Source organism: Hypanus sabinus, chromosome 10, assembly GCF_030144855.1.
Source record: "Hypanus sabinus isolate sHypSab1 chromosome 10, sHypSab1.hap1, whole genome shotgun sequence".
Classification (NCBI taxonomy): domain Eukaryota; kingdom Metazoa; phylum Chordata; class Chondrichthyes; order Myliobatiformes; family Dasyatidae; genus Hypanus; species Hypanus sabinus.
The window spans coordinates 15,001-30,677 of NC_082715.1; the positions used below are offsets into that span (position 1 = coordinate 15,001).

The 15,677-nt window shown below is 48.9% G+C and overlaps 1 long non-coding RNA gene across 2 annotated transcripts in view; it reads left to right on the top strand.

Annotated features, from left to right (window-relative positions):
* Window positions 1–15,677, top strand: part of LOC132400242 (uncharacterized) — a 59,992-nt gene that overhangs the window by 7,408 nt on the left and 36,907 nt on the right. Inside the window, exon 3 of one of the 2 annotated variants that reach the window (XR_009514193.1) lies at window positions 3,728–3,842. This is a non-coding gene — a long non-coding RNA (uncharacterized LOC132400242). Of the gene's footprint in view, window positions 1–3,727; window positions 4,642–15,677 lie in introns of those variants that run through there. The other variant, XR_009514192.1, reaches the window with a different exon arrangement.

Below are 15,677 nucleotides of genomic sequence, written 5' to 3' on the forward strand. Positions count from 1 at the left end.
AGGGCACAAGGACCGAGCAGGTCTCCCACCCCAGCCCGAGAGTCGCAGGACAGGGGACAGGTACACCCCATTTGCAACAACCAGGGGGGTCAAATAACGAGGCATCCTAACTCTAAACAGAAAAATGTAACTTGGCAACTAAGGCCCCTTAAACCTGTACTAATCATAGGGGACTCTAACATTTCCAGGGTTAAAAGATGCCCTAACAAGGATATTCAATTAGACAGCTTTCCGGGGGCCAAATTCGTCCATGCCACTGCTATCCTGGAAAAGTTAGAGCCACAGCCAGAGACGAAGAAGGTCATCCTTTCCTTTGGAATAAACAATAGGTCCCACAAATCAACAACAGCTACTAAACAGCTTCAACAACTACTGAGAATGGCCAGCATTAAATTTCCCCACGCCAGTATCTGGGTGCCCGAATTAAACTTTAGCCGCAATTTGACAGAGGCAGAACGGGCGACCCTGGACCAACTGAACGAGGTTATTAGAACTAAGAATCATATCCCTGCAATCCCGGCGAGGCAGTTTAAGGTAGACACAGACCATATCCATTGGACTGAGGGCACAGCCCAGACAATAGTCAAGAGATGGATGCAGTCTTTAAACTAGGGTGGGGGCAAAGCCAAGAGAGGCAGGGTCCACGACTGGGAGAGACCATCGTGAACCTCTCCCGTACGTTCACCCCTACAGAAACCCAGCAAAAGGTTCTGAACAGGGGCCTGACTTTTGTACCGACTGCAAAACTCCATAAGGAGCAGATTGAGAGGGACATGAATAGGTTCTATAGGGGACTGGTACTTGCCGACTACTTCGGTGACTCAGTAAGTACAAAGACCCCTTTCACTCCTCCCTCAGAGTGGATGCCCAAGAGAAGGTATAGGTCGGAAGCTATTCTAGAATTTAAGAGCACACTGGGTGAGATTATAGAGAGGGAGAGGGAAGTACAGGATAAGCCCAATCTAACCAGGAAGGAGAGAGAAGCCCTAAATGAACTGAGGCAAAACATGGACATTGTTATCAAACCAGCGGATAAGGGGAGCAGCATAGTGATCATGGACAAACAACAATACCTATTTGAGGCACACAGACAATTAAACAACACGAAACTAAAGGAACCCATATACTGGGAAACACACACGGAAATTAGTAACATTTTGCGAGAACTAAAAAGGGCTCGGTACCTCAAAGGGAAGCAAGTGGAGTACCTGACAGGGACACAGCCACGAGCAAGACAGTTTTATATCCTTCCCAAAATACACAAGAACCCAGACTCATGGACTGTTCCGGGAGAAATCCCTCCCGGCAGACCCATCGTGTCAGACTGCAGCAGTGAGTCATACAGGATAGCGGAGTTTATTGATGCCAGCCTTAATCCACTCTCGCAGAAACACCCCAGCTACATCAAGGACACATATCACTTTGTCCAGACAGTCAATTCCATGTCAGTGCCCCCTGAGGCCATACTCTTCACCATGGACGTTGAAAGCCTGTACACCAATATTGAAACGGACAGGGGCATGGAGGCAGTGAGGGATGTCCTACGGAAGAACCCCCAGCCAGGGAGAGCAGACGAGGCCTTGCTAGAACTCCTCCACAGCCTGACTAAAAATGACTTTGAATTCGATGGTAAATTCTACCTACAGGTCAAGGGCACAGCGATGGGAAAGAGGTTTGCTCCAGCCTATGCCAATATATACATGGCTGGGTGGGAGGAAACAGTCTATCCAGTGTCCTAAAAAACCCATGTGTCTCTACCGATACCTGGATGACATCTGGGGAGTGTGGACACACTCAGAGGGGGAGCTAGAGGAATTTATTCAAATCCTAAACACTCACCATCCATCCATTAAGGTTAAAGCCACAACCAATAGAGAGGGGATTGACTTCCTGGACACTACAGTATTTAAATTAGCACCAGAAAATGGCAATCAGAAACTAGCTACCAAGGTATTCTTTAAAACCACAGACACACACACCCTCCTACACACAGGGAGCCACCATCCTAAACACACCTTCAGGGGCATTGTCAAGGGACAGCTGACCCGGTTTCACCGCATTTGCACGAGGGAGGGGGACTTCCAGCAGGCCACAACCATCCTCTTCTCTGCACTTAGACACAGGGGCTACAGCAGAAGGAGACTTAGGCACATTAAATCCGACTTTCTGAAAAGTATCACAAATCCCCGACCGCAGAACATCACGACACGGAAGCTACCCTTAATAATGGGATACAGTGGTATGGCAGTGAATATTCACAGGACGGTCAAAACACGCTTTGAGGAACTGAAAGCGGAAGCGGGGACACTGGGACAATACACCATTGTCTCAGCCTACAAGAGGGGTAGGAACCTGAAAGACATACTAGTCAGTACCAAAGTACGAGCAGCGCCAAACTGTGAGGTGGGTAATTGCAGGGCATGCATATACCTGAGAATTTCAAAAAGCATACACAACAGAGCCACAGGAAAGTGGGCCGAGATAGAGCAGAGGATAACCTGCGAACAAAAGAATGTAGTCTATGCAATCCAGTGCACACTATGCCATATTATATACGTAGGGGAGACGGGCAACAGCCTGAGAACCAGACTCACGGGACACCTCAGTAACATCAGAAGGGGTATCCAAAACAGACCGGTTAGCAGACACTTCCAGGAGCATGGGGGGTACTTCTTAAAAATATTAGGCCTGGAAACTAACATAAACTGGACAAACGCCCAAAGAAAAAGAGCAGAGAGGAGATGGATTGAAACACTGCACACTTATTCTCCGCACGGCCTGAACGAGGCCTAAAGAACTAGGTTGCCCTGGAATTAAACCCTTAGAAGTAGCATGACCCGCACAGTTCCATGCCTTTCATTATCTGGTCCAGGGGTAATATACACGCCAAGCTTGATCGCCTTGGCGGAGCCGTCCCGGGGAGGGTGTCTAATGTAAAGGCTCGAAACACCTGACGATCCGAGAGTGCATTACTGATGATGTGTCCTGGGACATGATAATAAAGGTTTTGACCCGATTAACCTGATTTCCCCATACAAGCCTAGCTGGCTTAGCAGCTCAGACTTTAAACTCTGCAGACTAACCTCTGCCAGCTAAACATATAGATCCACCAGCCCTACACTCAAACCTAATCCTAAAGTCCAAAAGGGGCACACACCCCCACAAACCCTAGGCAAATTCCAAAAGGGGCACACACCCCCACAAACCCTAGGCACTCCCCGATTAACCCTTGCTAAACCCCCACAAACCGGATATCCTATGTCGAGAGGGGTAAGATTCAACAAGGGCAAGTGTGGGACCTGGTTAATGAAGGCGTGGGCCAGATCAAAGTGGCAGGGTGATGTGAAACGGAATCTCAAGTGAGGAGATCAGAAATCACAAGAGGGCTTTTTAGCCCACTGCCCGCATAATCTCAACCTAACCTATCAGTGACACGCTCTTCATTCTCCCGGCCCAAGAAAGGCCAATAAGAAAACCCAGATATTTTATTTCACCTACTAGGTGTTATGAAATTAGAAATGAAAAATTCATAGTTAAAAGAATGGAGAGGTTCACCAATCAGCAGCTAATGTACCTTTAAGGCCTGAGGTGGGCCGGTTTCCTAGCAACAGCCAGGTTTGCAGCAGGTGGACAATTAGGTTTTAGTATCACATTAGTTAAAAGAGGCCCTGTGGGGGGAGGAAGGTGAGGGACGTTTTAACTGGATAGCAGTACTGTCTGGGTTTAGAGACTCCACAGAAGACCCGAGTGACGGACGAGAGTCGAGTTGGACCTTCCGGTCGGGAATCACGCTTTTTTGAAGGCAATTGGTTGGAGTCGAAATCGCAGACGCAAGATAAGCAGTAGGAACATTATTCTTTTATTTATTGTCTTACTTACATTATTGTCTTAATGATGTGGAAAGGCAAAGATAGGAGAGGTTGTGTGGATCGATACCTGCCAGGTGGGCGAGTGGGTAACTCTGGTTAGTGTCCCTGGGGATTCCTTCTTAACCACGGTCAGGTTAAAAATAGTCCAGAACCTTCATTATGTGAAAATTCTGGAAAAATAGTCCCAACTACCAAAGGGAATTAAGAAGTAGGCCTACAGATTCTCCGCATGGCCTGAATGAGGCCCAAGGAGCTAGGCCGCCCTGGAATTAAACCCTTAGAAGTAGTATGACCTGTACAATTTTATGCCTTTCGTTGTCTGGTCTAGGGGGTAGTACATACGCCAAGCGTGATTGGCTTGGTTTAAGCCGTCTCAGGGGAGGTGTCGCCTTTCATTGTCTGGTCCAGGGGTAATACACACGGCAAGCTTGATCAACTTGACGGAGCCGGCTCGAGGAGGGTGTCTAATGTAAAGGCTCGAAACACCCGACGATCCGAGAGTGCATTACTGATGATGTGTCCTGGGACATGATAATGAGAGGTTTCGATTTTCCCATACAAGCCTAGCTGGCTTAGGAGCTCAGACTTTAAATTCTGCAGACTAACCTTTGCCAGCTAAACATATAGATCCACCAGCCCTACACTTAAACCTAATCCTAAAGTCCAAAAGGGGCATACACCCCCATAAATAGGCAAATTCCAAGAGGGGTAGTCACCCCCACAAACCCTAGGCAACTTCCAAGGGGGGCATACACCCCCATAAACCCTAGGTATTCCCCGATTAACCTTTGCTAAATCCCCATAAATTAGATATTCTGAGAGGGGTAGGATTCAACAAGGGCAAGTGTGGGACCTGGTTAATGAAGGCGTGGGCCAGATCAAAGTGGCAGGGTGATGTGAAACAGAATCTCAAGTGAGGAGATCAGAAATCACAAGAGGGCTTTTTAGCCCACTGCCCGCATAATCTCAACCTAACCCTATCATGGCTAGGTGGGAGGAAACAGTCTATCCAAAGTGTCCTAAAAAACCCATGTGTCTCTACCGATACCTGGATGACATCTGGGGAGTGTGGACACACTCAGAGGGGGAGCTAGAGGAATTTATTCAAATCCTAAACACTCACCATCCATCCATTAAGGTTAAAGCCACAACCAATAGAGAGAAGATTGACTTCCTGGACACTACAGTATTTAAATTAGCACCAGAAAATGGCAATCAGAAACTAGCTACCAAGGTATTCTTTAAAACCACAGACACACACACCCTCCTATACACAGGGAGCCACCATCCTAAACACACCTTCAGAGGCATTGTCAAGGGACAGCTGACCCGGTTTCACCGCATTTGCACGAGGAGGACTTCCAGCAGGCCACAACCACCCTCTTCTCTGCACTTAGACACAGGGGCTACAGCAGAACGAGACTTAGGCAAATTAAATCTGACTTTCTGAAAAGTATCACAAATCCCCGACCGCAGAACATCACAACACGGAAGCTACCCTTAATAACGGGATACAGTGGTATGGCAGTGAATATTCACAGGACGGTCAAAACACGCTTTGAGGAACTGAAAGCGGAAGCGGGGACACTGGGACAATACACCATTGTCTCAGCCTACAAGAGGGGTAGGAATCTGAAAGACACACTAGTCAGTACCAAAGTACGAGCAGCGCCAAACTGTGAGGTGGGTAATTGCAGGGCATGCATATACCTGAGAATTTCAAAAAGCATACACAACAGAGCCACAGGAAAGTGGGCCGAGATAGAACAGAGGATAACCTGCGAACAAAAGAATGTAGTCTATGCAATCCAGTGCACACTATGCCATATTATATACGTAGGGGAGACGGGCAACAGCCTGAGAACCAGACTCACGGGACACCTCAGTAACATCAGAAGGGGTATCCAAAACAGACCGGTTAGCAGACACTTCCAGGAGCATGGGGGGTACTTCTTAAAAATATTAGGCCTGGAAACTAACATAAACTGGACAAACGCCCAAAGAAAAAGAGCAGAGAGGAGATGGATTGAAACACTGCACACTTATTCTCCGCACGGCCTGAACGAGGCCTAAAGAACTAGGTTGCCCTGGGATTAAACCCTTAGAAGTAGCATGACCCGCACAATTCCATGCCTTTCATTATCTGGTCCAGGGGTAATACACACGCCAAGCTTGATCGCCTTGGCGGAGCCGTCTCGGGGAGGGTGTCTAATGTAAAGGCTTGAAACACCTGACGATCCGAGAGTGCATTACTGACGATGTGTCCCGGGACACGATAATGAAAGGCATCGACCAGATTAACCTAACTTCCCCATACAAGCCTAGCTGGCATAGCAGCTCATATTTCAAACTCTGCAGCCTAAACCCTTCCAAGGGGCACACACCCCCACAAACCTTAGGCACATCCCGGTTAGCCCGGACTTCAGTAATGATTAAAGGCCCGATAAACCTGACGATCCGAGAGTGCATTACTGACGACGTGTCCCAGGGCACGTTAATGAAAGGCATGGTCCAGATTAACCTGACTTCCCCGTACAAGCCTAGCCGGCTTAGCAGCTCGCATCTCAAATTCTGCAGCCTAAACCCTCCCAACCAAACATAAACATCCACCAGCCCTACACTCAGACCTAACCCTAAAGTCCTAGAGGGGCACACACCCCCACAAACCCTAGGCACTCCCCGACTAACCCTGGCTTTGGCCCCACAAACCCTAAACACACCCCTAGTAAACCTTGCTAAACCTCCACAAACTGGATATCCTATATCAAGGGGAACAAGATTCAACAAAGGCAAGTGTTGGACCTGGTTAATGAGAGCGTGGGCCGGATCAAAGTGGCAGGGTCACGTGTAACTGAATCTCAAGTGGCGAGATCAAAAATCACAAGAGGGCATTCCAGCCCACTGCCCGCATAATCTCAACCTAACCCTAACTTCCCCATACAAGCCTAGCTGGCATAGCAGCTCATATCTCAAACTCTGCAGCCTAAACTCTCCCAACCAAACATAAACATCCACCAGCCCTACACACAAAACTAACCCTAAGGTCCAAAAGGGGCACACACCCCCACAAACCCTAGGCATTTCCCGATCAACCCTGGCTTCAGCCCCACAAACCCTAAACATAGTAGCTCATATTTCAAACTCTGCAGCCTAATCCCACTCAGCCAAACATAAAAACCCACCAGCCCTACAAACAAACATAACCCTAAAGTCCAAAGGGGGCACACAGCCCCGCAAAAACCTAAGCACACCCCGCTTAACCCCTACTAGACTCCCACAAACCGGATCAAACATATACATCCACCAGCCCTACACTCAGACCTAATGCTGTCCAAAAGGGGCACACACCCCCACAAACCCTAGGCACATCCCGATCAACCCTGGCTCCAGCCCCACAAACCCTAAGCACACCCCGATTAACCATTTCTGAACCCCACAAACCCGATATATATACATCCACCAGCCCAACACTCAAACCTAACCCTAAAGTCCAAAAGGGGCACACACCCCCTCAAACCCTAAACACTTCCCGACTAGCCCTGGCTCCAGCCCCACAAACCCTAAGCACACCCCGATTGACCCCTGCTAAATCCCCACATACCCGATATATACCTTCACCAGCCCAGCACACAAACCTAACCCTAAAGTCCAAAAGGGACACACGCCCCCACAAACCCTAGGCACTCCCCGATTAACCCTGGCTTTGGCCCCACAAACCCTAAACACACCCATAATAAAGCTTGCTAAACCCCCACAAACCAGATATCCTATGTAGAGAGGGGCAAGATTCAACAAAGGCAATTGTGGGACCTGGTTAATGAAGGCGTGGGCCAGATCAAAGTGGCAGGGTCACGTGAAACGGAATCTCAAGTGAGGAGATCAAAAGTCACAGCAGGGCTTTTTAGCCCACTGCCCGCATAATCTCAACCTAACCGTAATGTGATGTGGAGAACACTCCTAGCTGGTGGTGTCCTGTCGCAATGACAGTTGTGCTGTTGATAATAGTCCCACCTAATAGTGTCCTCCCAGAATGGCAGGTCCTCTGTAGATAACAGTACCTCCTGGTGGTGTTCTGCCGCAAAGATAGATCAGATGTGGACAATACTCTCACCTGGTGGTGTCCTGCCATAACAACACGTTAGTTGTGGGACAAGACTGCCACCTGGTGGTGTCCTGCCACAATGACATGTTCGCTGTGTATGACATTGCCACCTGGTGGTGTCCTGCCGTGATGTGTGTTTTGGTGTGGACAACTCTCCCACCTGCTGGTGTCCTGTCGGAGGAACTGATCTTTTGCAGAAAACACTTTCACCTTCTGGTGCCTTCTGCAATGACAGTTTGGCTGTGTACAACATTTCCACCTAAAAGATGTCCTGCAGCAAGGACGGATCCCTTGTTGACAACACTCCCACCTGGTGGTGTCCAGCCACCATGACAGATCAGAAGTGGAGTATACTCCCACCTGGTGGTGTCCTGTCATAACGACAGATCAGATGTGTACAACACTCCCACCTACTGGTGTCCTGCCGCCATGACAGATCAGATGTGGACAATACTCCCACCTGGTGGTGTCCTGTCACAATGAAGGATTAGGTGAAGACAGAAATCCCACCTGGTGGTGACCTGTCGGTATGACAGTTTCGCAACAAAATCCTAACCCTTACCCTCATGCGAGCCTATCCGCCATAGCAGTTCATACATCACCGCTCAAAACTCGACAGCCACATATATACATCCACCAGCTCAACACTCAAACCAAATCCTAAAGTGCAAAAGGGGCACACACCCCCACAAACCCTTGACACTTCCCGAGTAAAACTGGCTTCAGCCGCACAAACCCTAAGCACACCCTGATTAACTTTTGCTAGACCCCCACAAACCCGATGTCCCGTGCCGAGAGGGGCAAGATTCAACAAAGGCAAGAACTGGACCTGGTTAATGAAGGCGTGAGCCAGATCAAAGTGGCAGGGTCGCGTGAAACTGAATCTCAAGTGAAGAGATCAAAAAGCACAAGAGGGCTGATTCGCCCACTGCCTGCATAATCTCAACCTAACCCTAACCCCCACAAACACTAGGCAAATTCCAAAAGGGGCACACACCCCCACAAACCATAGGCACTCCACGATCTCATACTTCAAATTCTGCAGGCAAACCTCTGCCAGCCAAACATACACATCCACCAGCCCTACACTCAAAGCTAAACATAAAGTCCAAAAGGGACACACCCCCCAAAAAACCCTAGGCAAATTCCAAAAGGGGCACACACCCCCACAAACCCTAGGCAACTTCCGAAAGGGGCACACACCCCCACAAACCCTAGGCACTCCCCGATTAAACCTTGCTAAACCCCCACAAACTGGATACCCTATGTCAAAGGGAACAAGATTCAACAAAGGCAAGTATTGGACCTGGTTAATGAAGGCGTGGGCCAGATCAAAGTGGCAGTCACGTGAAACGGAATCTCAAGTGAGGAGATCAAAAATCACAAGAGGGCATTTTAGCCCATTGCCCGCATAATTTCAACCTAATCCTAACTTCCCCATACAAGCCTAGCTGGCATAGCAGCTCATATCTCAAACTCTGCAGCCTAAACCCTCCCAACCAAACATAAACATCCACCAGCCCTACACACAAAACTAACCCTAAGGTCCAAAAGGGGCACACACCCCCACAAACCCTAGGCACTTCCCGATCAACCCTGGCTTCAGCCCCACAAACCCTAAACATAGTAGCTCATATTTCAAACTCTGCAGCCTAATCCCACTCAGCCAAACATAAAAACCCACCAACCCTACAAACAAACAAAACCCTAAAGTCCAAAGGGGGCACACAGGCCCGCAAAAACCTAAGCACACCCTGATTAACCCCTACTAGACTCCCACAAACCGGATCAAACATATACATCAACCAGCCCTACACTCAGACCTAATGCTAAGGTCCAAAAGGGGCACACACCCCCACAAACCCTAGGCACTTCCCGATCAACCCTGGCTCCAGCCCCACAAACCCTAAGCACACCCCAATTAACCATTTCTGAACCCCACAAACCCGATATATATACATCCACCAGCCCAGCACACAAACCTAACCCTAAAGTCCAAAAGGGACACACGCCCCCACAAACCCTAGGCACTCCCCGATTAACCCTGGCTTTGGCCCCACAAACCCTAAACACACCCCTATTAAACCTTGCTAAACCCCCACAAACTGGATATCCTATGTCAAGGGGAACAAGATTCAACAAAGGCAAGTATTGGACCTGGTTAATGAAAGCGTCGGCCAGATCAAAGTGGCAGGGTCACGTGAAACCGAATCTCAAGTGGCGAGATCAAAAATCACAAGGAGTCTAATTAGCCCACTGCCCGCATAATCGCAACCTAACCTATCAGTGACACGCTCTTCATTCTCCTGTCCCAAGAAAGGCCAATAAGAAAACACAGATATTCTAACCCAAAAATTGACACAGAACTTGGAGATTAAGACTTCTTAAAAATATTAGGCCTGGAAACTAACATAAACTGGACAAACGCCCAAAGAAAAAGAGCAGAGAGTAGATGGATTGAAACATTGCAGACTTATTCTCCGCACGGCCTGAACGAGGCCTAGAAAGCAAGGCTGCCCTGGAATTAATCCCTTAGAAATAGCATGACCTGCACAATTACATGCCTTTCATTATCTGGTCCAGGGGTAATACACACGCCAAGCTTGATCACCTTGGCGGGCCCGTCTCGGGGAGGATGTCTAATGTAAAGGCCCGAAACACCTGACGATCCGAGAGTGCATTACTGACGATGTGTCCCGGGGCACGATAATGAAAGGCATGGACCAGATTAACCTGACTTCCCCATACAAGCCTAGCTGCAATAGCAGCTCGTATTTCAAACTCTGCAGCCTAACCCCTCCCAGCCAAACATATACATCCACCAGCCCGACACACAAACCTAATCCTAAAGTCCAAAAGGGGCGCACACCCCCACAACCCTAAGCACCCACCAGCCCTACACACAAACCTAATCCTAAAGTCCAAAGGGGGCACACAGCCCCACAAAAACCTAAGCACACCCCGATTAACCCCTACCAGACTCCCACAAACCGGATCAAACATATACATCCACCAGCCCTACACTCAAACCTAATCCTAAAGTCCAAAGGGGGCACACAGCCCCACAAAAACCTAAGCACACCCCGATTAACCCCTACCAGACTCCCACAAACCGGATCAAACATATACATCCACCAGCCCTACACTCAAACCTAATCCTAAGGTCCAAAAGGGGCACACACCCCCACAAACCCTAGGCACTTACCGATCAACCCTGGCTTCAGCCCCACAAACCCTAAGCACACCCCGATTAACCCTTTCTAAAACCCACAAACCCGATATATATACATCCACCAGCCCAACACTCAAACCTAACCCTAAAGTCCAAAAGGGGCACACACCCCCACAAACCCTGAACACTTCCCGACTAGCCCTGACTTCAGCCCCACAAAACCTAAGCACACCCAGATTAATCCTTGCTAAACCCCCACAAACCAGATATACTACGTCGAGAGGGGCAAGGTTCAACAAAGGCAAGTGTTGGACCTGGTTAATGAAGGCGTGGGCCAGATCAAAGTGGCAGGGTCACGTGAAACGGAATCTCAAGTGACGAGACCAAAAATCGCAAGAGGGCTTTTTCGCCCACTGCCCGCATAATCTCAACCTAACCCTAACCCTCTCTGGAGGCCCGAGAGACAGATGTGAGTGGATTTGGTCTCCTGGTCGGGAATCATGCTTTAGTGAAGGCAATTCGCTAGAGTCGAAATCACTGACCCAAGACGCAAAACAAGCGGTAAGAACATTATTGTCTTACTTTAACAATGTGGAGAAGTAATTGGAGAGAGAGGAGCAGGAGAGATTGTAGAGAGCGAAACCTAACACGTGGGCGAGTGAATGACCCCGGTGTCCCTAGGGATTCCTTCTCAACCACGGTCAGGTTAATTTATAAAATGGTCCAGAGTCTTCATCACATGAAAATTCTGGAAAAACAGACCCAACCACCAAAGGGAATCATGAAGCAGGCCCACAGACTAACCAAATTTGTTAGGCCTGCTAACTCTTCGCAGGAAACGCTTCGCAAAATTGCTGCGAATGCGGATGATTGGGCTAAGGAAACAAGACGAATTTTAATTGGTCATTACCAGAGTAGCTTGCATGAATTGGAACTAAAATTTATTGAATCAAATTTAACTGATTGCCTGCAGGAAGCGGTCGCCAAAGCTGTAATCTGGAACAAACGAAAGTTAAAACACAAATTGCAAATCAAATTGGAGATGGCCCAGAAACATATTTTCGATCTGGTCTCGGGACCAGGGCCGGAACGGCAAGCCGTTGCGGATCGTACCCACGGGGTACCCCAGGTCTTCCCACTGACCACAGAGACCGCATCCCAGGGACAGGAGGGGAACGACCCTCAACCTCCAGGGACGGTTACTGGGTTAGCCAGGACCGGACCCATGTCACACCCGAGCCCCGGGGAAAGACCGCCCGGACTGTACCTGGTCCGTCAGCACTGGATAAAGCGAACCGGAGCCCAGTTGTTGTACTGCGGGACGTTTTGGGACAGGCACGCGTGCAGAGCAAGACGTGCAGTGGCAGTACCAACACGGTCCACCCGAGGGCGGGCGAGCCCGTTAACCCTCGAGATACCGATGCGGCCCCACTGCCCTTGCCGCAGGGACGGAGAAGGGACCGAGGGCGCCCTTCCCCGCCCACGAGCCCCTCCGAGAGGACGCAATCCAACCTAGCGGCGCAGGAGCCCCAACCTGCCACCCCCACGACTTCCCTGACCTGGGACTCGGGAGAATCGGCACCCCATCCCACACCCGTACGAAGGGGAGGACAGACAAGGGGGACAAGGGGAGCCAGGGCACAAGGACCGAGCAGGTCTTCCACCCCAGCCCGAGAGTCGCAGGACAGCGGACGGACAAGGGGACAGGTACGCCTCATTTGAAACAGCCGGGGGGTCAAATAACGAGGCATCCTAACTCTAAACAGAAAAATGTAACTTGGGAACTAAGGCCCCTTAAACCTATACTAATCATAGGGTACTCTAACATTTCCAGGGTTAAAAGATGCCCCAATAAGGATATTCAATTAGACAGCATTCCGGGGGCCAAATTCGTCCATGCCACTGCTATCCTGGAAAAGTTAGAGCCACAGCCAGAGATTAAGAAGGTCATCCTTTCCTTTGGAATAAACAACAGGTCCCACAAACCAACAACAGCTACTAAACAGCTTCAACAACTGAGAATGGCCAGCATTAAGTTTCCCCACGCCAGTATCTGGGTGCCAGAATTAAACTTTAGCCGCAGTTTGACAGAGGCAGAACAGGCAACCCTGGACCAACTGAACAAGGTTATTAGAACTAAGAACCATATCCCTGCAATCCCGGCGAGGCAGTTCAAGGTAGACACAGACCATATCCATTGGACTGAGAGCACAGCCCAGACAATAGTCAAGAGGTGGATGCAGTCTTTAAACTAGAGTGGGGACAAAGCCAAGAGAGGCAGGGTCAACGCCTGGGAGAGACCATCGTGAACCTCTCCCGTACGTTCACCCCTACAGAAACCCAGCAAAAGGTTCTGAACAGGGGCCTGACTTTTGTACCGACTGCAAAACTCCATAAGGAGCAGATTGAGAGGGGCATGAATAAGTTCTGTAGGAGACTGGTACTCGTCGACTATTTCGGTTGAGTCAGAACGTAGAAAGACCCCTTTCACCCCTCCCTCAGACTGGATGCCAAAGAGAAGGTACAGGTCCAAAGCTATTCTAGAATTTAAGAGCACACTGGGTGAGATTATAGAGAGGGAGAGGAAAGTACAGGATAAGCCCAATCTAACTAGGAAGGAGAGAGCAGCCCCGACAGAACTGAGGCAAAACATGGACATTGTTATCAAACCAGCGGATAAGGGTAGCAGCATAGTTATCATGGACAAACAGCAATACCTATTTGAGGCACACAGACAATTAAACAACACGGAGCACTACACGAAACTAAAGGAACCCATATACTGGGAAACACACAGAAATTAGGAATATCTTGCAAGAACTGTAAAGGACTGGGTACCTCAAAGGGAAGCAAGTAGAGTACCTGACAGGGATACAGCCACGAGCAAGAAAGTTTTATATCCTTCCCAAAATACACAAGAACCCAGACTCCTGGACTGTTCCGGGGGAAATGCCACCCGGCAGGCCCATCATGTCAGACTGTAGCAGTGAGTCTTACAGGATAGGGGAGTTCATTGATGCCTTCCTTAACCCACTCTCGCAGAAACACCCCAGCTACATCAAGGACACGTAACACTTTGTCCGGATAGTCAATTCCATGTCAGTACCCCCTGACAGTGCTCTTCACCATGGACATTGAAAGCCTGTACACCAATATTGAAATGGACAGGGGTACAGAGGCAGTGAGGGATGTCCTACGGAAGAACCTTCAGCTAGGGAGACCGGACGAGGCCTTGCTTCACCTTCTGCTCCTTCACCTCAGCCTGACTAAAAATGACTTTGAATTCGATGATAAATTCTACCTGCAGGTCAAGGGCACAGCAATAGGAAAGAAGTTTGCTCCAGCCTATGCCAATATATACAAGGCAAGGTGGGAGGAAACAGTCTATCTAGAGTGTCATAAGAAACCCATGCGTCTCTATCGATACCTGGATGACATCTGGGGAGTGTGGACACACTCAGAGGGGGAATTAGAGGAACTTATTCAAATCCTAAACACTCATCATCCATCCATTAAGGTTAAAGCCATAACCAATAGAGAGAAGATTGACTTCCTGGACACTACAGTGTTTAAACTAGCACCAGAAAATGGCAATCAAGAACTAGCTACCAAGGTATTCTTTAAAACCACAGACACACACACCCTCCTACACACAGGGAGCCACCATCCTAAACACACCTACAGAGGCATTCTCAAGGGACAGCTGACCCGGTTTCATCGCATTTGCACCAGGGCGGAGGACTTCCAGCAGGCCACAACCATCCTCTTCTCTGCACTTAGACACAGGAGCTACAGCAGAAGTAGACTTAAATCTGACTTTCTGAAAAGTATCACAAATCCCCAACCACAGAACATCACAACACGGAAACCACCCTTGATAACTGGATACATTGGGATGGCAGTGAATATTCACAGGACGGTCAAAACACGCTTTGAAGAACTGAAAACGGGAGCGGGGACACTGGGACAATACACCATTGTCTCAGCCTTCAAAAGGGGTAGGAATCTGAAAGACATACTAGTCAGTACCAAAGTACGAGCAGCGCCAAACTGTGAGGTGGGAAACTGCAGGGCATGCATATACCTGGGAATTTCAAAAAGCATACACAACAGAGCCACAGGAAAGTGGGCCGAGATAGAGCAGAGGATAACTTGTGAACAAAAGAATGTAGTATATGCAATCCTGTGCACAGAATGCCATATTATATACATAGGGGAGACGGGCAACAGCTTGAGAACCAGACTCACGGGACACCTCAGTAACATCAGACGGGGAAACCAAAACAGACCAGTTAGCAGGCACTTCCAGGAGCATGGGACGTACTCCTTAAAAATATTAGGCCTGGAAACTAACATAAACTGGTCAAACGCCCAAAGAAAAAGAGCAGAGAGGAGATGGATTGAAACACTGCAGACTTATTCTCCGCATGGCCTAAACGAGGCCTAAAAAGCTACGCTGCCCTGAGAATAACATCTTTACAGCCCATATACACGGATGCTCTTCGACGGCGGGGAACATCATAAAGGACTCCTT